This window comes from Pseudophryne corroboree, chromosome 8 (assembly GCF_028390025.1).
Source record: "Pseudophryne corroboree isolate aPseCor3 chromosome 8, aPseCor3.hap2, whole genome shotgun sequence".
NCBI lineage: Eukaryota > Metazoa > Chordata > Amphibia > Anura > Myobatrachidae > Pseudophryne > Pseudophryne corroboree.
The window spans coordinates 88,193,850-88,218,459 of record NC_086451.1 but is presented as its reverse complement, the minus strand read 5'-3'; positions in this window follow the sequence as shown (position 1 = coordinate 88,218,459).

The following is a 24,610-nucleotide window of genomic DNA, read 5'->3' as shown; positions in this document are numbered from 1 at the left end:
CGGTATAAAGAATGAAAAAAAAAACCACGGTTAGGTGGTAGGTATATAATAATAAATAATACAATTCTGGTCGGACGGACTGCCTGCCGTGTGCCGACACAGAGGTAGCCACAGCCGTGAACTACCGCACTGTACACTGGTTGATAAAGAGATAGTAGTATACTCGTAACAATTAGGATGACACTATGACGGTATAAAGAATGAAAAAAAAACCACGGTTAGGTGGTAGGTATATAATAATAAATAATACAATTCTGGTCGGACGGACTGCCTGCCGTGTGCCGACACAGAGGTAGCCACAGCCGTGAACTACCGCACTGTACACTGGTTGATAAAGAGATAGTAGTATACTCGTAACAATTAGGATGACACTATGACGGTATAAAGAATGAAAAAAAAAACCACGGTTAGGTGGTAGGTATATAATAATAAATAATACAATTCTGGTCGGACGGACTGCCTGCCGTGTGCCGACACAGAGGTAGCCACAGCCGTGAACTACCGCACTGTACACTGGTTGATAAAGAGATAGTAGTATACTCGTAACAATTAGGATGACACTATGACGGTATAAAGAATGAAAAAAAAACCACGGTTAGGTGGTAGGTATATAATAATAAATAATACAATTCTGGTCGGACGGACTGCCTGCCGTGTGCCGACACAGAGGTAGCCACAGCCGTGAACTACCGCACTGTACACTGGTTGATAAAGAGATAGTAGTATACTCGTAACAATTAGGATGACACTATGACGGTATAAAGAATGAAAAAAAAACCACGGTTAGGTGGTAGGTATATAATAATAAATAATACAATTCTGGTCGGACGGACTGCCTGCCGTGTGCCGACACAGAGGTAGCCACAGCCGTGAACTACCGCACTGTACACTGGTTGATAAAGAGATAGTAGTATACTCGTAACAATTAGGATGACACTATGACGGTATAAAGAATGAAAAAAAAACCACGGTTAGGTGGTAGGTATATAATAATAAATAATACAATTCTGGTCGGACGGACTGCCTGCCGTGTGCCGACACAGAGGTAGCCACAGCCGTGAACTACCGCACTGTACACTGGTTGATAAAGAGATAGTAGTATACTCGTAACAATTAGGATGACACTATGACGGTATAAAGAATGAAAAAAAAACCACGGTTAGGTGGTAGGTATATAATAATAAATAATACAATTCTGGTCGGACGGACTGCCTGCCGTGTGCCGACACAGAGGTAGCCACAGCCGTGAACTACCGCACTGTACACTGGTTGATAAAGAGATAGTAGTATACTCGTAACAATTAGGATGACACTATGACGGTATAAAGAATGAAAAAAAAAACCACGGTTAGGTGGTAGGTATATAATAATAAATAATACAATTCTGGTCGGACGGACTGCCTGCCGTGTGCCGACACAGAGGTAGCCACAGCCGTGAACTACCGCACTGTACACTGGTTGATAAAGAGATAGTAGTATACTCGTAACAATTAGGATGACACTATGACGGTATAAAGAATGAAAAAAAAACCACGGTTAGGTGGTAGGTATATAATAATAAATAATACAATTCTGGTCGGACGGACTGCCTGCCGTGTGCCGACACAGAGGTAGCCACAGCCGTGAACTACCGCACTGTACACTGGTTGATAAAGAGATAGTAGTATACTCGTAACAATTAGGATGACACTATGACGGTATAAAGAATGAAAAAAAAACCACGGTTAGGTGGTAGGTATATAATAATAAATAATACAATTCTGGTCGGACGGACTGCCTGCCGTGTGCCGACACAGAGGTAGCCACAGCCGTGAACTACCGCACTGTACTGTGTCTGCTGCTAATATAGACTGGTTGATATTTAAAGAGATATTAGTAGTATACAACAATACTATACTGGTGGTCAGGCACTGGTCACCACTCCTGCAGCAAAAGTGTGCACTGTTAATTAATATAATTGTACTCCTGGCTCCTGCTAACAACCTGCAGTGCTCCCCAGTCTCCCCCACAATTAATTATAAGCTTTTAATTTATACATTGATGACTGTGCAGCACACTGGGCTGAGCTGAGTGCACACAGACTGAGTCACACTGTGTGACTGACTGTGCTGTGTATCGTTTTTTTTTTCAGGCAGAGAACGGATATAGCAGAGAGAAGTGAACGGATATATTATATTAAATAAAAGTTAACTAGCAACTGCACTGGTCACTGACTGTGGTAAACTAACTCTGTCTGCGACTCTGCACAATCTCTCTCTCTCTATCTAATCTATCTCTATTCTAATGGAGAGGACGCCAGACACGTCCTCTCCCTATCAATCTCAATGCACGAGTGAAAATGGCGGCGACGCGCGGCTCCTTATATAGAATCCGAGTCTCGCGATAGAATCCGAGCCTCGCGAGAATCCGACAGCGTCATGATGACGTTCGGGCGCGCTCGGGTTAACCGAGCAAGGCGGGAAGATCCGAGTCGCTCGGACCCGTGAAAAAAAACATGAAGTTCGGGCGGGTTCGGATTCCGAGGAACCGAACCCGCTCATCTCTACCACCTATATTGTTACCTGACTGGGACTCTTATCACCATCAGCCTACTATAACAACCGTGACCCCTCCAGATGACTTGTGGCAACAAGTACGATCCCCGCGTATGCGTGGGACTCCTCCTTCTAGCTCGCAATCCTCGGAACCTCCATGATGAAAATCTTTTGTTTGATTTGATGTATCAGTTCCTGTTTCTACAGATGCATATAAGGCTCCTCCTTTTTGTGTTACTACTTGCCTCTAAATTATGTGCTCTGCTTTGTTAAGGTTTACTTAGATAGGTGAAATGTTATTGTAATTATTACATTGTGTTTGAAACGTATTTAGGATGATTCAAATTAACCTATGACATTGTTTCTTCACAGTATTTAGGCCTCTTTCTATATTCAGCATATTGTATTCATTCTTATTCCTAGGTGTATTTTTCCGCACTGAGTATATTTTATGCTGTGGACGGTCTCCGTCCTCAGCCCCCCGTAAGACCCCACTATGCTGCATCCCCTGTTTCTCTGGGTTGGGAGGTGGCAGGTTTCCACTCCCATCCCTTTTGCAGCAGTCTTTTTTCTCATATTGCTGTACACGAGGTTTGTTATTGATTCTTTTTGCGATGTGACTTTCCGCATTGCTTTCTATTTTCATACTTTTTCTTATCTCTTTTCCAAGCTTCTGTTCTTTCTTAGGGTCCCTTTTCCTCCCCACCTTACTCCTATGGTAGAGATGTCTATAGCAAACTTGTTAAAGTTTCAGTTATGACAGGTCCGGATGATTTATGTATAACTACTCTTAACGTTAAAGTCCTGAATATCCCTGAGAAGAGATCTAAACTCCTCAAATGGCTTAGAGACGAGAGAGTAGACGTTGCCCTTATTCAAGAAACACACTTTAAGATTGGTAACGTTCCATCACTTAAGTGTCTTTATTACCCTCATGTTTTTATGGTCAATAACTCTTCCGGAAAGACGTTGGGTGTAGCAGTCCTATTGGCCCGCCACCTGCCTATCCTTAATGTTTCCTCTCATAGACTGTTTGAAGGTAGGGGGTTGCTGGTTAAGTGTGATATCCATGGCCAACGTTTTTCCTTTTTAAATGTTTACGCCCCCAACACTAAGCAGCCTTCCTTTCTGACATCTGTCTTGGAAGCAGCTGAGCCTTTACTTGAAGGTGTGGTGGTGATGGGCGGGGATTTAAATTGGACTCTTGACCCCCTTCATGATACTTCTAATAAGGTTGCGTATAGACCGGAGAAGGAATATAGGAGGGTGCGCCGTGCCCTGCTTGACCACCAGCTGATTGACTCATGGAGACTGACACACCCTTCGGAGGTGGACTTTTCTTTTTATTCACACCCCCATCAGACGTACTCTAGAATTGATTATTTATTTTTGAGACACAGACATTTACATTTAATTTAAGACTCTTCAATAGGGCAAATTGTGTGGTCTGACCATGCCCCGGTTAATCTCACGATACGTCTACCATCTAACGTACGTCGTCAATGGTCATGGCGTTTTAATGACACTTTATTGCAAGACGTGGCATGCTGCTCTCAACTTGACTCTGCTATAGACTCCTATATTAGCGCTAATGACACGGATGATGTCTCCAAAATCTCTGTGTGGGAGGCACATAAGTGCGTTCTGAGGGGGGGGTGCATTCAGTTGGGCTCAGTCCGCAAAAAACAGAGGGAAAAACTTAGAGAAGACTTATTATCCAAGATAAAATCCCTAGAACTTCTTCATAAAAAATCCCGAACCCCCAAACACTATTCTGATCTCGAGACCGCTCGGGCCGATCTGAATAAACTACTCTCTGACAGGGTTAAGTTGTCTTATCGAAAGTGTCGAAGCAGATATTACCAATGGGGCAACAAACCCGGGAAATTGCTGCCCAAGGCTCTTTGTGAACAACGCGCACTTACCTTCATTCATTCAATAAAAGATAGTTTAGACCAGCCCCAACATGAGACTCTTAAAATTGCTAAAGCCTTTCAGGATTATTATTCCACCCTATACAATCTTTCTGGGCCAAATGGGAGGGCAGATAAATTGTCCCATCAAGCAGCAGTATCGGCCTATCTGAGATCTCTAGACTTCCCGGCACTATCCAAAGAGGATGCAGATGGCTTGGATGCTCCTTTCTCTACCGAGGAAGTCATGAAAGCCCTTGTCTTTTCGCCCAACGGCAAAAGCCCGGGCCCTGACGGGTTTACTATTGCTTACTATAAAGCTTTCAAAGAGAAATTAACCCCTCTTCTTACAAGAGCCTTCAACGCCATTTCTGAATCATCGCAATTCTCTCCTCAATCCCTTGAAGCACATGTCACAGTTTTGCCCAAAGAAGGTAAAGACCCCAGTCTCTGTTCTAGCTATAGGCCGAATTCACTGTTGAACATAGATATAAAACTTTTCGCTAAACTAGTGGCAAATCGTCTGAAGCTTTTGCTGCCAGATTTGATTCATGGGGATCAGGCTGGTTTTGTCTTAGGTCGCGAGGCCAGAAACAACACGTCTAAGGTACTTAGTATGAGTCATTATGCCAATCAATCCACGTACGCCTCAATCTTGCTGTCGACTGATGCTGAAAAAGAATTTGATAGTGTGGACTGGGACTTTCTGTTTGGTATTTTGAAACATCTAGGGCTGGGCAACGCCTGTCTCCACAGAATTCTGTCCCTCTACGCTACTCCTTTTGCCAGAATTAAAATCAATGGCTCCTTGTCTGACCCCTTCACTATCTCAAATGGCACACGGCAGGGATGCCCACTATCCCCGCTACTTTTTGTTTTATGTATGGAGGCTTTAGCTAGAAGTATAAGGGCTAATCAAAATATTTCTGGTCTGCTAGTGAAGGGGAATGAATACAAATTGGCCCTATATGCCGATGATTTACTCGCTCTAATTTCAAACCCGGTCACCTCACTCCCCAATCTGATGTCAGAATTTGACAGGTTCGGAGCCCTTTCTAATTTCAAGATAAATTATTCCAAATCCATTGCAATGAACCTGACTACTTCTCCTAATGTGATTGCGGGTTTGAAAAGCTCCTTCCCTTTCACTTGGCATGACCATAAGCTGAAATACTTAGGGGTTATGCTTTCTAATGACCTATCTAAAATATTCCCTCTAAACTTTAACCCCTTATTGAAAACGCTTAGCATAGACTTCCAAAAGTGGAGGAAATTACGACTATCCTGGTTTGGTAGAATTAATGTAGTCAAAATGAATGCCTTACCTAGGATATTGTTTTTTCTCCAAACCCTCCCCATACATATCCCCCCTCGATGGTTTCATGATATTCAGGGTCTTATCCGAGCATTCGTTTGGGGCAGCAACACACCTAGATTTAAACATGACATATTATTTCGGAGGAAACATCAGGGTGGACAACAGCTACCACACATCCCTAGCTACTTCCAAGAGGTACATTTAAATAGAATTCTAGAATGGACACGAGCAAAAGACTGTAAACAATGGGTACTTTTGGAAGAGGGATGTCTATCACACTATATAGAAATTATGCCGTGGCTTCCTGACCTCCCGCAGGTCTCCCACCCCACAGTATCTCCCACGCTCAAATTATGGAAAAAGCTTAGGCTGAGAGGCGACATATTCTCCAAATGGTCACCCTTAACTTCCTTTCTTTTTAATTCTGAATTTATCCCGGGCCTTCAAGGAGCGGCCTTCACCTTATGGGCCGGGGTTGGGCTTTTCAGGGTCGGTCAGCTGGTGAGTTCGGGCAGGGTGCGCTCATTTTCAGATATTCAATCTCTTTGGAACATTCCAAATCCCGATTTTTGGAAATTTCTTCAGATTCACCACTTCTTATCATCTTCCAAGAATCTCTCTGATATAACTAGAGAGCTTACCGCTTTTGAAAAACTGTGCATTTCCCCACGACCTCCTACACACACCATATCCCAAATCTATGTGCTTATCATTGAAGATCTCTTCCCGCAGCCCCCTACTTTTATGAGTTCTTGGGAAAGGGAATTGCCGCAGTTGGTGCTACAATCTAACTGGGAATCTATTTTCCGTAATACCCAGGCTAGCTCTCTATGCTCATCTACGATGGAAACTCTTTATAAACTTGTGTATAGATGGTATAGGACCCCTTTAGTGCTTAACAAGATGTATCCTACTCTCTCGTCCCTTTGCTGGCGATGTAAGGGAGGCCCGGGAGCTTTTTGCATATATGGTGGGAATGCCCTCTTATAGTTTCCTTTTGGAGGGAAGTCTTTGCATGTTCGGAATTGATACTGGGAGATGCCAAATATACAAAAACAATCCTTTAAAGACCCTCAGCGCTGTCTCTTTTACTGTAGCTGTCACCAACTCTGCTTCTTCCAATTAATATATCACACTGTATTCCCAATTTGTAAAAAACAAAGTCTCTTTTATTCATAAAAAAAAGTCTCAACAGACGTTCCTAGGTTTCTCGGTTCACAGTTTTTCTTTAAATGCACACAGGTAACAGCGGTCACAAAAAAACAGGAATTATCTCACCGGATTCGCTGGGCGTTCTTTTAACATGCGGTGCTGCTTCCTCGCCTCAGGTCATTTGTACCCGGTGCTGCCGGCTCGCACCTGACCTCTCCGCAATGGTTGCAGACTATTACCAGAAACCCTCCACTCCGCCTGTGCTTGGGGTCCGTGGTCGGGTTTGCTCCGCTAAACGCCACTCGGTGATACCTTCTCCCCGCTTCCTTTGTTACCTTCCCGTGCCGCTTCTCTCGTTACTCCACCAGAAGCACGTTGCTCTCACACTGTGATTGTAGTGACCAAATCCACCGTCAGCCACCGACGCGTTTCTACCCGTATCGGGTCTTAATCATGGCAAACCCGACCACGTCCAGAGAATCCGGTGAGATCATTCCTGTTTTTTGTGACCGCTGTTACCTGTGTGCATTTAAAGAAAAACTGTGAACCGAGAAACCTAGGAACGTCTGTTGAGACTTTTTTTTATGAATAAAAGAGACTTTGTTTTTTACAAATTGGGAATACAGTGTGATATATTAATTGGAAGAAACAGAGTTGGTGACAGCTACAGTAAAAGAGACAGCGCTGATGGTCTTTAAAGGATTGTTTTTGTATATTTGGCTTTATTCCAGCTGATGGGCTGATCAGCTTCCCCTGATAAAAGTCACAGCTGCAGTCTCTGACAGAAGCACTTTTGGATAAGTTTCCATTTTTCTTGCATTTCAGTTGATACTGGGAGATGTAGTTCCTAAAAACCCGGAGTTTTGGCTCCTCACTTCGAGGGGGGGGGGGGGGGGGGACACATATAAGAGCTCACTACTGAGACATCTTAGCATTGCGGCTACGGCCGTTATACCGATCCTTTGGAGGTCGATCTCCCCCCCTTCAATCAAGCAATGGTTTGACAGGATTGATAACTTTTTGGATATGGAGGACCTTATCTCCTTCTCATTGGGCAGATCCGTTAACTTACAACCACTTGGTTTCCCTGGTATGATTTCAAGGGGACACCTGTATACCGGACTTACATGTCTGTTTAGAGATCCTCCCTCTAATAATTCAGATAAGTTCCCACCGCATTCTAGACCACTTAGCGGCTTTACCCCTCTAATTTGCTGTGAGGCCCATGCGCTCACCTGGAATACGCTTATCTACTCCTAGTTTTTGCATCTCTACCCTTTCTCTTCCCCCTCTATTCTTTTCTTTCCTTTTTCTTTCTTCTTAGTCTTTCCTCTCCTACTGTCATATTCTAATGTTATCCCTATATATTTGCTCATATTGAAAATAGACGATGCTTCTCTATATTTTAGGAGACTAAGTTGTGATATATTGCTATATCTGCCCTGTGAGGATTCTGTCTCCTACTGTCAGAATCTTGTTATATAACTTGTTTGTCTATTTTCGCAATAAAAACAATTTACGTAAAAAATATTGGCCTGTCAGATAAAACGGGAACATTGCACAGAAATACCTCATACGTCACTGAATGGCCCGAGCAGCATGTCATTTTTACTTTTTTCACATTTTATACTGCTATTTCTTTTCTTTTTTTTATAAGTTAAAAGGGTCTGAACATCACACTGTCATCTGCTGGTGTGGAACGCACAACGCTCTGAGGTGGGCAGGGATAGAACAACCAGCAGCCAGTTGGATATTTGGACTGTGAGAGTAAGCCATGGACTATGATTTTAAACCATCAATAGGAAATCACTGATGGTTGGGTGGTGTGTATGCGCAAAATAGGACAGTGCATATGCAGACATCTGCCATTAGACCTCCAAGTGCCATTGGTCACAGACCAATGATGGTCTACGGCCGGGTGGTCTTCTGGTTGCCGGCGGCCGTGCTCCACCCTCTACGGTCATCCCTCAGTGCTGGATTAACAGCAAAATGGATAGGGCAGTTGCCCAGTGCCCACCTTACACATAGCTAGGATACTGTGGTATAATGTAACCTGGGGGTTCAGTGTGACATAATGTAAACTGGGGGAACTGCAGTGTGCAGTTCAACACATCTGTGGTGCTGGTAGTATTTTCATGTTATATTTTAGAATACCATCACCAGTATATATTTTGACAATTCTATTGGTAGAGGCCCCCACAAGTTAGTTGTGCTGTTGACCCCACAAACCTTAATCCAACCCTGCCACCCCTAAGGTGAGGAGTGTGCGATCAATGTAGAAGACTGTGACCTGTCCTCTTGTGTGACAAGATTAGTGAGAACAGGGCTGCATGCCACAAAGGCAGTGACATGATGTCAGGAGAAGAATGGAGGCAGCAGGAAGCTACAGACTGAGAGATCTATAGATCTATATAAATATATCTATATAGATCAGTTTTCTCACATTCTATATAAATGATTGTTGTTTGTTTGTGTGTTCTCTGTGCTGTGCTACACAAGCGACTTTTAACCCCTCTGCAGTGTGGTGATCTGCAGGTAACACGATTAAACAGTATAATTGCCTTGCGTGAACTGTGTAGGCCATTCATCTCCTGTGTGGAGTTTAGTAGGATGAGCAATTTATTGCCCCGTCAGGAGATGTTAGGCAATTCTGTCAGGAAACACTCACTTGATATAGAGAACACAAAGGAAGGTTCTCATTTTTATTTGGCCTGATCTAAGTACATTATATAATTTGAGTAAAGTCGCATTGTGTTTTCTTAAACGTTGTATAATAGATATTAGAAATACATTGTATAGCCTAAACCTGCACACATCTGCATACCATCCAATATTTTACACATAAAAAATGGTACAAATTAGGGAAAGGGGCATGGCCACAGGTAAAGGGGGTGTGGTCACATCCTTTTTCCTATACTTTCAATGGAAGTTTTCAAAGCCAAAAAACGGTACAGAGCATAAACAAAAAATAAAAAAGGTACCGTACCTGCCAAAAAGGTACAGTTGGAGGGTATGCATCCGTTGTTGGGTTTACAGATTTTGGCAGTTACCCAACACAAGTTTCTGGGTTGTGATATGTAAAGTCAACATTAAAGAATGTCAGTATGGATAGACTGCCACATTTCATATGTTGACAATGCGATTTTGTATAGACTTTTAATTTAACCCTAACCCCAATAAAATCATCTGTCTACATTCATGCTGTCAACATTCAGTGTTGACTTTTAGACCATGTCAACATTCTGAATGTAGACTTAATGACTACATAGCTTCTGGGTAACATTTGTAAATGTGTTTGATTTTATATGTATAATAGCATTTGATAAATAGGCCCCTATGTGATAGAGAATCACCAAACTCTTAACCCTATAAAACCTAATACATAAAACAGGCAGAAAATAATATATAAATACTAATTCAACTAGGTGCTTCATCGCGCCCTACGGGCGCTCTTCACACCAGCGCAAGGGGCTACGCCCCCTTAACCCTTACATGCCTTTCTGGGGTTCAATATTTGTATTATATAAAGTATTACCTGCATTCCTTTGTTAGTGGTTAAATATTGCACAATGAAAGGGCGTGCGATGGTGAAGGAGGTGCAGCCTATTGCGACGGCGTGAACAGCACCTGCAGGGCACGATGTACAGAATGTAGCGGGTGCGGGGGGGGACTGCGGATGGTGTCTGTAGATGCTGCAGGTGGAGGGGGGGCAGAAGTGGGGGTGGGGCCCGGATGGGGAAGAGTCGGGAGGTGCTGTGGGTGGGGGAGGGGCAGAGGAGTGGGGGATGCAGATTGGGGAGGGGTCCGGAAACACTGCAGGTGGGGGAGGGGCAGGGGTGCCATGGGTGGGAGAGGGGCAGGTGTGGGGATGTTGTGGATGGGTGAAGGGTTCCGGAGGTGCTGTGGGATGGGAAGGGGCGGGAGTGCCGGGGGTGGGGTAGGGGTCCACAGGCGCCATGGGTAGGGGAGAGGCAGGTACCGGTGGTGCGGCGCATAGGGAAGGAGGTCCGGAGGTGCTGCTGGTGGTGGAGGGGCAGGTGCGGTGGTGCCATTGGTGGGGGAGGGGTGAGGGAGGGGGGGGACCGCGGATGGAGGAGGGTGTCTGCAGATGCTGTGGGTGGAGGGGGGCAGGTGTGGGGGGAGACATATAAAGGGGGTGGATGGTGGAGGGGGCCTGGAGGTGCTGTGGGTGGTGAAGGGGCGGAGGAGTGGGAGCCGCGGGTGGTGTAGGGGGTCTGGAGGCACAGCGTGTGGGGGAGGGGTGGAGTGCCGCATGTGGTGGAGGGGAAGGTGTGGAGGTGTGGTGCATTGGGGAGAGGTCTGGAGGCGCTGCGGGTACTGTACCTACCAAAAAGGTAGTTGGAGAGTATGCAGTAACAGGGCCAGGACAGGGGTGACAGGGTCAGAACAGGGTTGACGGGGCCAGGACAGGGGTGACAGGGTCAGAAAAGGGGTGACGGGGCCAGGACAGGGTCGACGGGGCCAGGACAGAAATGACAGGGACAGGATAGGTATGACAGGCCAGGGTAGGGGTGGCAGGAACAGGACAGGGGTGACAGGGCCAGTATAGGGTTGACAGGGCAAGCACAGGGGTAACAGGGCCAGGATAGGGGTAACAGGGCCAGCATAAGGGTAACAGGGCCAGCATAAGGGTGACAGGGCCAGCATAAGGGTGATAGGGGCCAGGATAAGGGTGACAGGGCCAGGATAAGGGTGAAAGGGCCAGGATAAGGGTGGCAGGGCAAGGCCAGGGGTGACAGGGACATGACAGAACACAGGGCACGGGAGAGATTGGTATTAGGGACAAAACAGTGGTGACAGACAGATGTGTCTTACCGGAGTCACTGCTGCTGACTGCTGCTGTTCCACTCCAACCTGTTGGGATCTGCTGCTGGTGGAGACTTGGCATGGCTGACTCTCTTAGGCTGGAGTCCTGCTTCCTCTGCCCGTCCGCATCCCTCCCCCCCCCTCCTCAGTCACACACCGCAGACCTCGCGCAGCTGCCGGGCACTGTGGTAAGGGGAGACTGGGAGTGACTGGTTAGCACCCAGGAGATGCTGCGGCTGGAGGGAGGAGGGGGTCGGAGCCTGCAAGCAGCTCGGACTTCTGCAGCGTTAGCCAGCTAAAGTGTGTGAAGGAGCTGGGCGCACCTCACTGTGGGTGGCAGCGCTGCAGCTAGCGGTGGGGTTGCCGGGGCTGGAGATAACAGAGGCAGTACGGAACCTGCACAGCGGCAGGTGCCCCACAAAACTGCAGCTAAGAAGCGTGGAGTGTGCCAGAAAGTGACGCTCCTCCGTGCCAGAGAGGGGGGTCAAGCACACAGTGAGCCGGTGCCCGTCTGTCTGTACGGCATACCCCCTCACACACCCCCATACCTCCCAAATGTCCCGATTTTCGCGGGACAGTCCCATTTTTTTGGGTCTGTCCCGCTGTCCCACCCGCGGTTCGCAGTGTCCCGCGGTAACGGGGGGGTCAGTTGGAAAGCTCCTGTACTCGCTGTTCTGCTTAGTAAAGCAGCGGTGAATAGTGGAGACACGGAGAGGGGGAATCAGGGGGTATGGATTAAAGGGGGGTTCCAGCAGCAGAGCCAGATTAAGGGGGGGGGGGGCAGGGGGTACGTACTGTTGGCCCCACAGTTTTAGGGGGCCCCCCGGCTCGAGTAGCTCTGTCCCAGCTCAAAAGCTCCCCCGTCCTGCCAGCAACAACGGCAGCATTGTGCTACTGTCAGCACATGCTGCTGCGTATTGGCAGGTCTGTGGTGTTGCAGGGAGGCAGCAGTCTCCCTGCTTTCTTCTGCCTGTGCGGGTGTGTAGAGGGGAGCGACCGCCCCCTCTGGATTTACCCCTAGCTGAGGGGGCCAAAATTCCATTTAAAAAAAAAAAATCCCGGAATTTGCGTAAGGGGGTGTGGCCTCGCGTCCCACGATTAGGCCACGCCCCAACCCACAGCAGGCACAGCAATGAGATAGGGCTCCCCTGTCACAAGTGCCCTGGGCCCCCCGGACTCATAATCAGCCCCTGGGGGCATGCCAGCAGCTCACAGAGCGCTGGGCATGACCCCTCATTGACGAAAACGGGGGCCCTCCCGTGAAGCCACGCCCCCTTTTCGCCGAGTGTGTGTCCCTCCTTCTGCCTGGAGAAAGCTCCTGAAGAAAGCTGGGAGGTATGCACCCCTGCCTGTGCCATGCCCATACTATCTGCTTCTGCTCCTAGTCTCCTATAGATTTGGCCAGATCTGTGACTCATTTGACTAACTCCGCCCAGTGTTGTGACTCCGCCCAGCGTTAGCAAATGAATCACAAAGTCACAGATCTGGGCTATTATATAGGAGATTAGGCGCGGTAAACTTTAGCGGAAAAAAAAATAATATTTTTTTTCCCTGCGAGTTTTGCCTGATGTTCATTATCAGGCAATTCAATTACCTTCCCAAAATTTTGCAGGGCTACGATCAGGTCTGAATTAGGGCCAATGTGTACACAGCCTAATGAGCATAATGAGGAGAAACTCAAAAGTAATGGCAGCTGCTCTTGCCAGCATTCTGCTCTTTCTATGCTAAAGGAGCCCTGAAACAAAACATTAATATTTCAGTATATTAACTAATGGCATTCTTTTCTTGAGGATGCAGGTCTCTTGTGCGCAGGTGTGGCTGATGATATTGTTATTCTAAACTATTGTTACTTCCGTTGATTGATAAGCAACGGACCAATCCAAAAGATCGACACGGACTGTCTATACATAGGTCATGTGACTTAGGATGACAAGTGCCGAGTTATCAATGGGGCAGATGGAGCTACAGCTCCAAGCCTCCACATAATCATAAGATGATGATGACGACAACGAAAAAGCCCCCCAGATGACAGCATGGTCTGCCATAAATAATTAGTATTAGAATTTTATTTCTTTTTCCCCCCTCACAAAATGATGCAATTTACCTACAATTCTCCCTGACAGTCTTTGTATACCCAGCAAAGTGCTGCAAATTTGGTGAGATTTGACTATAAAAATGATTAGACAAAGATGTATTATTCTAATAATTTTTTAGTCAAAACTCTGGAGTATACTGGAGTACGACACCCTGACCGCACATCACCGGTATTTGTGGAGACATTGGGCTGAGAGTGTAGGGATGTACATGCCCACATGGCACTGGCCACACCCACACAGTACTTGTTACATCTCCTCCCTTTCTCTCAATAGGCCTTTGGTCATATTCAGCCCTAGGCCTGAGTAACCCTTAATCCGACCCTGCATTCAGATCACCAAGTAGGCAGGGCAAAGTATACTATAGCGCTTTTTTCCCATTGTCTTGCCCATTCAGTGTACAGTGGACGGTGCTGGGATGTGTAGTTCCACAGCAGCTGGAGGGCCACAGGTTGAAGACCCATAGCCTAGGGTGTCGAGAAACCTTGCACCGGCCCTGGTAAGAAGTACGCAGTTTGTGGGGCATAGAGGAAAGAGACTGTATGGTCCACTGGTGATTGTATTAGCCAATATTGGCATCTAATTTATAGGAACTAAACTAATGATGTGCACCGGACATTTTTTCGGGTTGTCAAAGTCAGAAAAATATCACGATGCACACTGCCATATTTGCACCTCATATGTGTCCCTGCTGCGCATGCGTGCGCTCTCCCGTGCGTGCGCATACTCGCTGTTGCGGGCACCCGCAGGCGCACGGTATGCGCATTTACGGTAGAGATTGTATGCGTCTAGCGGGCGACTCGTTCATAACATATTTTAACTATCTAATGTATTTTGTAGATTATGGTCCCTTTGATAGAATCCGAAAGTTTAGTTAATGTAGCATGTTCATGGACAGAGAGATCCCTCTTTGTTTGATACGAAGGGTCAGACAGGAGTAATACAGTGGTGTTTAGTATCCATCGGAAGAGTATTTAATTAGCAATATTCCGGTGTTGGTTTGAAGCAGATTAATCGCTCGTGCGAATAGTTATGGACATAAGAAGTTTATGTCCATTTACTATTATTTGCACTTACTTATCCATGCGGCGGGAAACCTAGTTTCCCACCCACCTGAGCAGTTGGAAATAGTCACAGCCCACCTGTATGAATCAACCTATGACCTTTTGTTATAATGCGAAGACGAATTCCTGTGTCCAATGAACTATGAGATTGTAGGGACCATTGAATTGTATTGTGTGTGGGGCATAAATAGACAAGCCGATCATATCCAGCTCACTCTCTTCAACGGTTCTCATTGCTGATAATCGGGAGCTGGATATCGAGGCGCATGCGATCGTTCCCCTTGTGCGTAAGTTTTCTCCGCAACCATATTGTCTTTGTTGTTATTGTGGGCCATATCTCTCTCTCTCTCTCTTCTCCTCTTTCTCTCTCATTTTCCCTTAAACGTAATTGTATTGTATTTACTGTGTAGTTATCTGGTTAGTTAGTCTATGTTATATTGTAGTGTATGACTTGTATTGTATTATTCTTTTTCAAAGTATAACATTCATATAAGGCGTTAGACCCTAAGTACGGTATCTGTGTATTTCTTATAGTGCTAAGTATTCTCAGAGCGCTTTAAAGTTAATAAGGTTACACTGTGTTGCATCCACACCCTATCTCTACACCAAGGTTTACTGCATAATACACTGTTTTATGATATAGTTATAAAGGTTTAACATTGTGAGCGTCTGAGCCGCTGGTGATCTCCTCGTGGTCCCGAGCGTCCGCAACGCTATAGCGAATCATTAAGTTAGTCGGCAGCCAATAGCGTGCCTGCCTGTGATCTCTTGGCCGTGAGCGAACGTGACGCTTGAGCGTCTCGACTACGGCTAAGCGATTGTTACGCAACGTGCGTACCCTTACGGTACTCCATACGTCAATAGCGTACAGTGTTCTTAGGCCTCTTAAAGGGTTTTTAAGAGATAAATATTCAGCTTTATCAGGGTTTTGTGTTTTGGTTTTGGATTCGGTTCCGCGGCCATGTTTTGGATTCGGACGCATTTTGGCAAAACCTCCCTAAAAAATTTTTGTCGGATTCGGGTGTGTTTTGGATTTAGGTGTATTTTTACAAAAAACCCTCAAAAACAGCTTAAATCTTAGAATCTGGGGGTCATTTTGATTCCATAGTATTATTAATCTCAATAACCATAATTTCCACTCATTTCCAGTCTATTCTGAACACCTTACACCTCACAATATTATTTTTAGTCCTAAAATTTGCACCGAGGTCGCTGGATGACTAAGCTAAGCGACCCAAGTGGCCGACACAAACACCTGACCCATCTAGGAGTGGCACTGCAGTGTCAGACAGGATGGCAGATTTAAAAAATAGTCCCCAAACAGCACATGATGCAAAGAAAAAAAGAGGTGCACCAAGGTCGCTGGATGACTAAGCTAAGCGACACAAGTGGCCGACACAAACACCTGGCCCATCTAGGAGTGGCACTGCAGTGTCAGACAGGATGGCAGATTTAAAAAATAGTCCGCAAATAGCACATGATGCAAAGAAAAAAAGAGGTGCAATGAGATAGCTGTGTGACTAAGCTAAGCGACCCAAGTGGCCGACACAAACACCTGGCCCATCTAGGAGTGGCACTGCAGTGTCAGACAAGATGGCAGATTTAAAAAATAGTCCCCAAACAGCACATGATGCAAAGAAAAAAAGAGGTGCAATAAGGTAGCTGTGTGACTAAACTAAGCGACCCAAGTGGCCGACACAAACACCTGGCCCATCTAGGAGTGGCACTGCAGTGTCAGACAGGATGGCACTTCAAAAAATAGTCCCCCAAACAGCACATGATGCAAAGAAAATAAGAGGTGCACCAAGGTCGCTGGATGGCTAAGCTAAGCAACCCAAGTGGCCGACACAAACACCTGGCCCATCTAGGAGTGGCACTGCAGTGTCAGACAGGATGGCACTTCAAAAATAGTCCCCAAACAGCACATGATGCAAAGAAAAATGAAAGAAAAAAGAGGTGCAAGATAGAATTGTCCTTGGGCCCTCCAACCTACCCTTATGTTGTATAAACAGGACATGCACACTTTAACAAACCCATAATTTCAGCGACAGGATCTGCCATATGACTGTGACTGAAATGACTGGTTGATTTGGGCCCCCACCAAAAAAGAAGCAATCAATCTCTCCTTGCACAAACTGGCTCTACAGAGGCAAGATGTCCACCTCCTCCTCATCCTCTGATTCCTCACCCCTTTCACTGTGTACATCCCCCTCCTCACAGATGATTAATTCGTCCCCACTGGAATCCACCATCTCAGTTCCCTGTGTACTATCTGGAGGCAATTGCTGGTGAATGTCTCCACGGAGAAATTGATTATAATTCATTTTGATGAACATCATCTTCTCCACATTTTCTGGAAGTAACCTCGTACGCCGATTGCTGACAAGGTGAGCGGGTGCACTAAACACTCTTTCGGAGTACACACTGGAGGGGGGGCAACTTAGGTAAAATACAGCCAGTTTGTGCAAGGGCCTCCAAATTGCCTCTTTTTCCTGCCATTATATGTACGGACTGTCTGACGTGCCTACTTGGATGCGGTCACTCATATAATCCTCCACCATTCTTTCAATGGTGACAGAATCATATGCAGTGACAGTAGACGACATGTCAGTAATCGTTGGCAGGTACTTCAGTCCGGACCAGATGCCAGCACTCACTCCAGACTGCTCTGCATCACCGCCAGCGGGTGGGCTCGGAATTTTTAGCCTTTTCCTCGCAGCCCCAGTTGCGGGAGAATGTGAAGGAGGAGCTGTTGACGGGTCACGTTCCGCTTGACTTGACAATTTTCTCACCAGCAGGTCTTTGAACCTCTGCAGACTGTCTGCCGGAAAGAGAGATTGGCTTTAAACCTAGGATCGAGCACGGTGGCCAAAATGTAGTGCTCTGATTTCAACAGATTGACCACCCGTGAATCCTGGTTAAGCAAATTAAGGGCTCCATCCACAAGTCCCACGTGCCTAGCGGAATCGCTCTGTTTTAGCTCCTCCTTCATTCTCTCCAGCTTCTTCTGCAAAAGCCTGATGAGGGGAATGACCTGACTCAGGCTGGCAGTGTCTGAACTGACTTCACGTGTGGCAAGTTCAAAGGGTTGCAGAACCTTGCACAACGTTGAAATCATTCTCCACTGCGCTTGAGTCAGGTACATTCCCCCTCCTTTGCCTATCGTAGGTAGCTGTATAGGCTTGAATGACCTTTTGCTGCTCCTCCACCCTCTGAAGCATATAGAGGGTTGAATTCCACCTCGTTACCACCTCTTGCTTCAGATGATGGCAGGGCAGGTTCAGGAGTGTTTGCTGGTGCTCCAGTCTTCGGCACGCGGTGGCTGAATGCCGAAAGTGGCCCGCAATTCTTCGGGCCACCGACAGCATCTCTTGCACGCCCCTGTCGTTTTTTAAATAATTCTGCACCACCAAATTCAATGTATGTGCAAAACATGGGACGTGCTGGAATTTTCCCACATGTAATGCACGCACAATATTGGTGGCGTTGTCCGATGTCACAAATCCCCAGGAGAGTCCAATGACCCTGACTACAAATGACCACAGAATTCTGAGTGTCAAGGTCCCCATACATCAGCAATCGATTGGGGCAGTTTGCTGTTTTGCAGCAAATGGTCTAAGAGGGATTCAGGGGTGACCGATGAAATACAGGAGGACCGTTGGGACAGTTCTGGGAGATCAGTGTCAGGGTCAATTTCTATGCGTATACGTGTATATATAGTCGAGATAGAATAGGAACCAGAGTAAAGAAGCGTGGTAAGGGGGTCAAGAAAGTCATAGTCCGTTAACCTGGGTAAAACAGTTTTAAGATAGTGGACTGCCTGAAAGTAAGAAAACTTGTTGAGGGAGTAGTCCATATTTATCCTTCGCTTCTGCAAAAGACAGTGGGAGATGGGAACTATTAAGTAAGTTGCGCAGGTTACGGATACCAAAAGAATACCAGGTAGTAAAGGGTCTCAAAGCCCTACTCTCCTGAAACTCCAGATTACTAACTAGGGGCAACGAAAGCGAATAGAAGTATTGAAGCTTAAGGGGTTTCCTCGCCATTCTCCACGCCTATATAACAGGAAATAATAATAATAAATTATTGGTTATATTCAGGGTCAATTTAGAGGGCCTGGCATGGAGAAGATAGCTGAGGGACAGAGGAGCGCAGAACTGAGAGTCCAGAACGGAATCCGTATAATAGTTATTATCGCCAAGCCAATCCATAGCAATACGGAGAAGACAGGCAAGGTTATATTGTTTGACATTGGGTAGGTTAACTCCGCCTCTAAGTACCGTTTGGGATAATTTTTTCATACTGATTTGGGGTCGTTTACCAGACCAAATAAACTTGGTAATAGAGGCATTCAGTGAGGATAGATCCGAACTAGATAATAATAAAGGAATCATCTGTAAGACATAAAGAAGTTTCGGGAAGCTAGCCATCTTAAACAAGTTGCAGCGTCCCAGCAAGTTAAGAGGAAGGGTCTGCCAGAGACCAAGCTCAGTTTTAATCCTGCGTAAGACCGGGGTAATATTGTATCAATAGAAATGACAGGGATGAGAGGGGAGTGCTATGCCCAGAAAAGTTATATAAATAGTCGCCCATATAAAAGGAAAGGTGGTCCCCCACCCCGCTCTCGCCTGTCCAAACATGGCCAATGCCTCAGACTTCCCATAATTGATAGAGAATCCTGCGAAAGAAGAAAAGCGGTCGATTGTGGTAATCAGCTGAAGAATCGAAAGGTGGGGGTTGGACATAAAAAGGAGAAGGTCATCAGCGAACGCTACCACCCTCAGTTCCTGAGTGCCCACGGCAATGCCTCTGTAGTCTCTATATAACAGAATATATCTTATGAGGGGTTCTAATGCTAGATTAAAAAGAAGGGGAGATAAAGGGCACCCCTGTCTGGTGCCTCTTTCCAGTGTGAAGGGGGCAGATGCCACACTGTTAACTAAAACTTGCGCTACAGGGTTAGTGTATATGGTCCGCACCAAGATACAGAACAATGTGCCAAACCATTGGTGGGCAAGTACTCTAGTCAGATGAGGCCAGGCGATCTTATCAAACGCCTTCTCTGCATCTAGATTTATAATAATATTGCTTTTGGCCTGACAGAAATGAGTGTGAGATATTGCAGCCAAGGCCGCTCTTATACCCCGTGTGGACTGTCTACCCTTGACAAAACCCATCTGCACAGGTGAAATTAGGCGGGGCAAGCAAGTCTGCAATCTGTTAGCCATTATCTTAGTTAATCCAGGTTGAGGAGTGAGATAGGGCGGTATGACCCCACCAGGGTGGGATCCTTGCCAGGCTTTGCAAGTACAATGAGCCGTGCTTCATTAAAACGAAGGGGAGTCTCTCCTGTCGTAAGGATATGGTTATATAGCTTGGTTAGAATAGGAAGTATTTTAGCATTAAGCATCTTATAGAATTCGGCACTGAAGCCGACAGGGCCAGGGCTCTTTCCATTAGGGAGAGACTTAATGGTGGTCCGAACCTCATCATCGGTAATAGGAGCAACCAACAAGTCTCTCTCCTCTGACTCGAGCACTGGTAACTGTGCTTCGCTCAAAAAGGATTGGCCATCCAATGCATCGTCAGTGTCCGCGGCATACAGAGATTTATAGAAACGCATAAAAGCAGAACAAATGTCAGTAGGATTAGAGAGGATGGTTCCAGAACTGTGCAAAGCATCGACCCATGTTTTGTTCCGAGGTCCCCTGACTAGATTAGCCAGAAGTTTCCCTGACTTATTTCCCCATTTATGAAACCTATTCCTGCCATAGTCATAGCTCGTTTGGGCCTGTTCGATAAGATAGGTGTCATAGATTTGTTTTGCCATGAGGTATGTTTCCCTATGAGTGGGACTGTCACATCGTATGTAAGTACGATAAGCAGGCGTGAGCGCAGCGCTCAGCTCTTGTAATTTAGAATTTAATTTCTTATGCTTAGAATTGACATAAGAAATAAAGTGTCCTCTGAGGACAGCCTTAGAGGCCCCCCAAAAAAGTGGGGCATTAGGTTCTTGTTCCAAATTGTCAGTGACGTAGTTAAGCCAGGTGTGTTTAAGAAGTAGCAAAAAATCCTCCGATTGTGCAAGATATGCCGGAAATCTCCAACATTTGGAGATACATTGAGGTAAAGCTAAGTGTAGGATAGAGTTATGGGGGCATGGTCCGAAGTAATGACATCATTGATTGAAGTGTGAGATTCTTTAAAGAAAATAAGAATTTACTCACCGGTAATTCTATTTCTCGTAGTCCGTAGTGGATGCTGGGGACTCCGTAAGGACCATGGGGAATAGACGGGCTCCGCAGGAGACTGGGCACTCTAAAGAAAGATTAGGTACTATCTGGTGTGCACTGGCTCCTCCCTCTATGCCCCTCCTCCAGACCTCAGTTAAGAAAACTGTGCCTGGAAGAGCTGACATTACAAGGAAAGGATTTTGGAATCCAGGGTAAGACTCATACCAGCCACCATATCACACCGTACAACTTGTGATAACTTTTTACCCAGTTAACAGTATGAACAACCACCGAGCATCACTCAACGGATGGCTCATAACAATAACCCTTTATTAAGCAATAACTATATACACGTATTGCAGAAAGTCCGCACTTGGGACGGGCGCCCAGCATCCACTACGGAATACGAGAAATAGAATTACCGGTGAGTAAATTCTTATTTTCTCTAACGTCCTAGTGGATGCTGGGGACTCCGTAAGGACCATGGGGATTATACCAAAGCTCCCAAACGAGCGGGAGAGTGCGGATGACTCTGCAGCACCGAATGGGCAAACACAAGGTCCTCCTCAGCCAGGGTATCAAACTTGTAGAACTTTGCAAATGTGTTTGAACCTGACCAAGTAGCAGCTCGGCAAAGATGTAAAGCCGAGACCTCTCGGGCAGCCGCCCAAGAAGAGCCCACCTTTTTTTTTTCAATTCTGCCCTGTCCATATGGAAAACCAGATAGGGGCTTTTACATGACAAAGCCGCCAATTCTGACACCCGCCTAGCCGAAGCCAAAGCCAACAGCATGACCACTTTCCACGTGAGATACTTTAATTCCACAGTTTTAAGTGGCTCAAACCAGTGGGATTTCAGGAAATCCAACACCACATTAAGATCCCATGATGCCACTGGTGGCACAAAAGGGGGCTAAATATGCAGCACTCCCTTAACAAACGTCTGAACCTCAGGCAGTGAAGCCAGTTCTTTTTGAAAGAAAATGGATAGGGCAGAAATCTGGACCCTTATGGACCCTAATTTTAGGCCCAAAGTCACCCCTCACTGTAGGAAGTGCAGGAATCGACCCAGCTGGAATTCCTCTGTAGGGGCCTTCCTGGCCTCACACCAAGCAACATATTTTCGCCATATACGGTGATAATGTTTTGCTGTCACGTCCTTCCTAGCCTTTATCAGCGTAGGAATAACTTCATCCGGAATGCCCTTTTCTGCTAGGATCCGGCGTTCAACCGCCATGCCGTCAAACGCAGCCGTAGTAAGTCTTGGAACAGACAGGGCCCTTGTTGCAACAGGTCCTGTCTGAGAGGCAGAGGCCAGGGGTCCTCTGTGATCATCTCTAGTAGTTCTGGGTACCAAGTCCTTCTTGGCCAATCCGGAACAATGAGTATTGTTCTCACTCCTCTTTTTCTTACTATTCTCAGCACCTTGGGTATGAGAGGAAGAGGAGGAAACACATAGACCGACTGGAACACCCATGGTGTTGCTAGTGCGTCCACAGCTATCGCCTGAGGGTCCCTTGACCTGGCGCAATATCTTTTAAGCTTTTTGTTGAGGTGGGACGCCATCATGTCCACCTGTGGCAGTTCCCATCGATCTGCGATCTGCGTGAAGACTTCCTGATAAAGTCCCCACTCTCCCGGGTGGAGGTCGTGTCTGCTGAGAAAGTCTGCTTCCCAGTTGTCCACTCCCGGAATGAACACTGGTGACAGTGCTAGCACGTGATTCTCCGCCCAACGAAGAATCTTTGTGGCTTCCGCCATTGCCCCCCTGCTTCTTGTGCCGCCCTGGCGGTTTACATGAGCGACCGCCGTGATGTTGTCTGACTGAATCAGCACTGGTTGGTCTCGAAGCAGAGGCTCCGCTTGACTCAGGGTGTTGTATATGGCCCTTAGTTCCAGCAGATTTATGTGCAGACAAGTCTCCTGACTTGACCACAACCCTTGGAAGTTTCTTCCCTGAATGACTGCCCCCCATCCGCGGAGACTTGCATCCGTGGTCACCAGGACCCAGTCCTGTATGCCGAACCTGCGGCCCTCGAGGAGGTGGGCACTTTGCAGCCACCACAGAAGAGACACCCTGGCCCTGGGGACAGGGTGATCAGACGATGCATCTGAAGATGTGACCCAGACCACTTGTCCAGCAGATCCCACTGAAAGATCCTCGCATGGAATCTGCCGAATGGAATGGCTTTGTATGACGCCACCATCTTTCCCAGGACTCGCGTGCAGTGATGCACCGATACCTGTTTTGGTTTTAGGAGGTCTCTGACCAGAGTCACGAGCTCCTGTGCCTTCTCCTCCGGGAGAAACACCTTTATCTGGACTGTGTCCACAATCATGCCCAGGAAGGGCAGACGCGTCGTAGGAATCAGCTGCGACTTTGGGATGTTCAGAATCCAACCGTGTCGACGCAACACTTCCTGAGAGTGTGCTACGCTGATCAGCAACTGCTCCCTGGACCTCGCCTTTATTAGGAGATCGTCCAAGTATGGGATAATTTTGACCCCTTTCTTCCGAAGGAGCACCATCATCTCTGCCATCACCTTGGTAAAAATTCTCGATGCCGTGGACAGGCTAAACGGCAACGTCTGGAATTGGTAATGACAGTCCTGTACCACAAACCTGAGGTACTCCTGATGAGGCGGATAAATGGGGACATGCAAGTAAGCATCTTTGATGTCCAGAGATACCATAAAATCCCCCTCTTCCAGGCTTGCAATGACCGCTCTGAGCGATTCCATTTTGAATTTGAATTTCTTCAGATAGATGTTCAGGGATTTTAAATTCAGAATGGGTCTGACCGAACCGTCCGGTTTCGGTACCACAAACATAGTGGAATAGTAGCCCCTTCCCCTTTGAAGGGGAGGAACCTCTACCACCACCTGCTGGAGAAAAAGTTTGTGAATTGCCGCCAGCACTACCTCCCTTTCCAAGGGGGAAGCTGGCAAGGCCGATTTTAGGTAACGGTGAGGGGGGGGGGGGGCTACTTCGAATTCCAGCTTTCATCCCTGAGATACAATTTGAATAGCCCAAGGATCTACCAGTGAGCGAACCCACTGGTTGCTGAAATTTCGGAGACGCGCCCCCACCGCTCCTGGCTTCGCCTGTGGAGCCCCAGCGTCATGCGGTGGATTTAGTGGAAGCCGGGGAGGACTTTTGTTCCTGGGAACTGGCTGCGTGGTGCAGCTTTTTTCCTCTACCCCTGCCTCTGGCAAGAAAGGATGCACCTCTGACTTTCTTGCTCTTTTGCGAGCGAAAGGACTGCATTTGGTAATACGGTGCTTTCTTAGGTTGTGGAGGTACATAAGGCAAGAAATTTGACTTCCCAGCCGTAGCTGTGTAAACTATGTCCGAGAGACCGTCCCCAAACAATTCCTCACCCTTATAAGGTAAAACCTCCATGTGTGTAAACAGACTTCAGGATAGCTTCCTGCTTTCTATCTGCAGGATCCTTAAGGGCAGCCGTATCCTGAGACG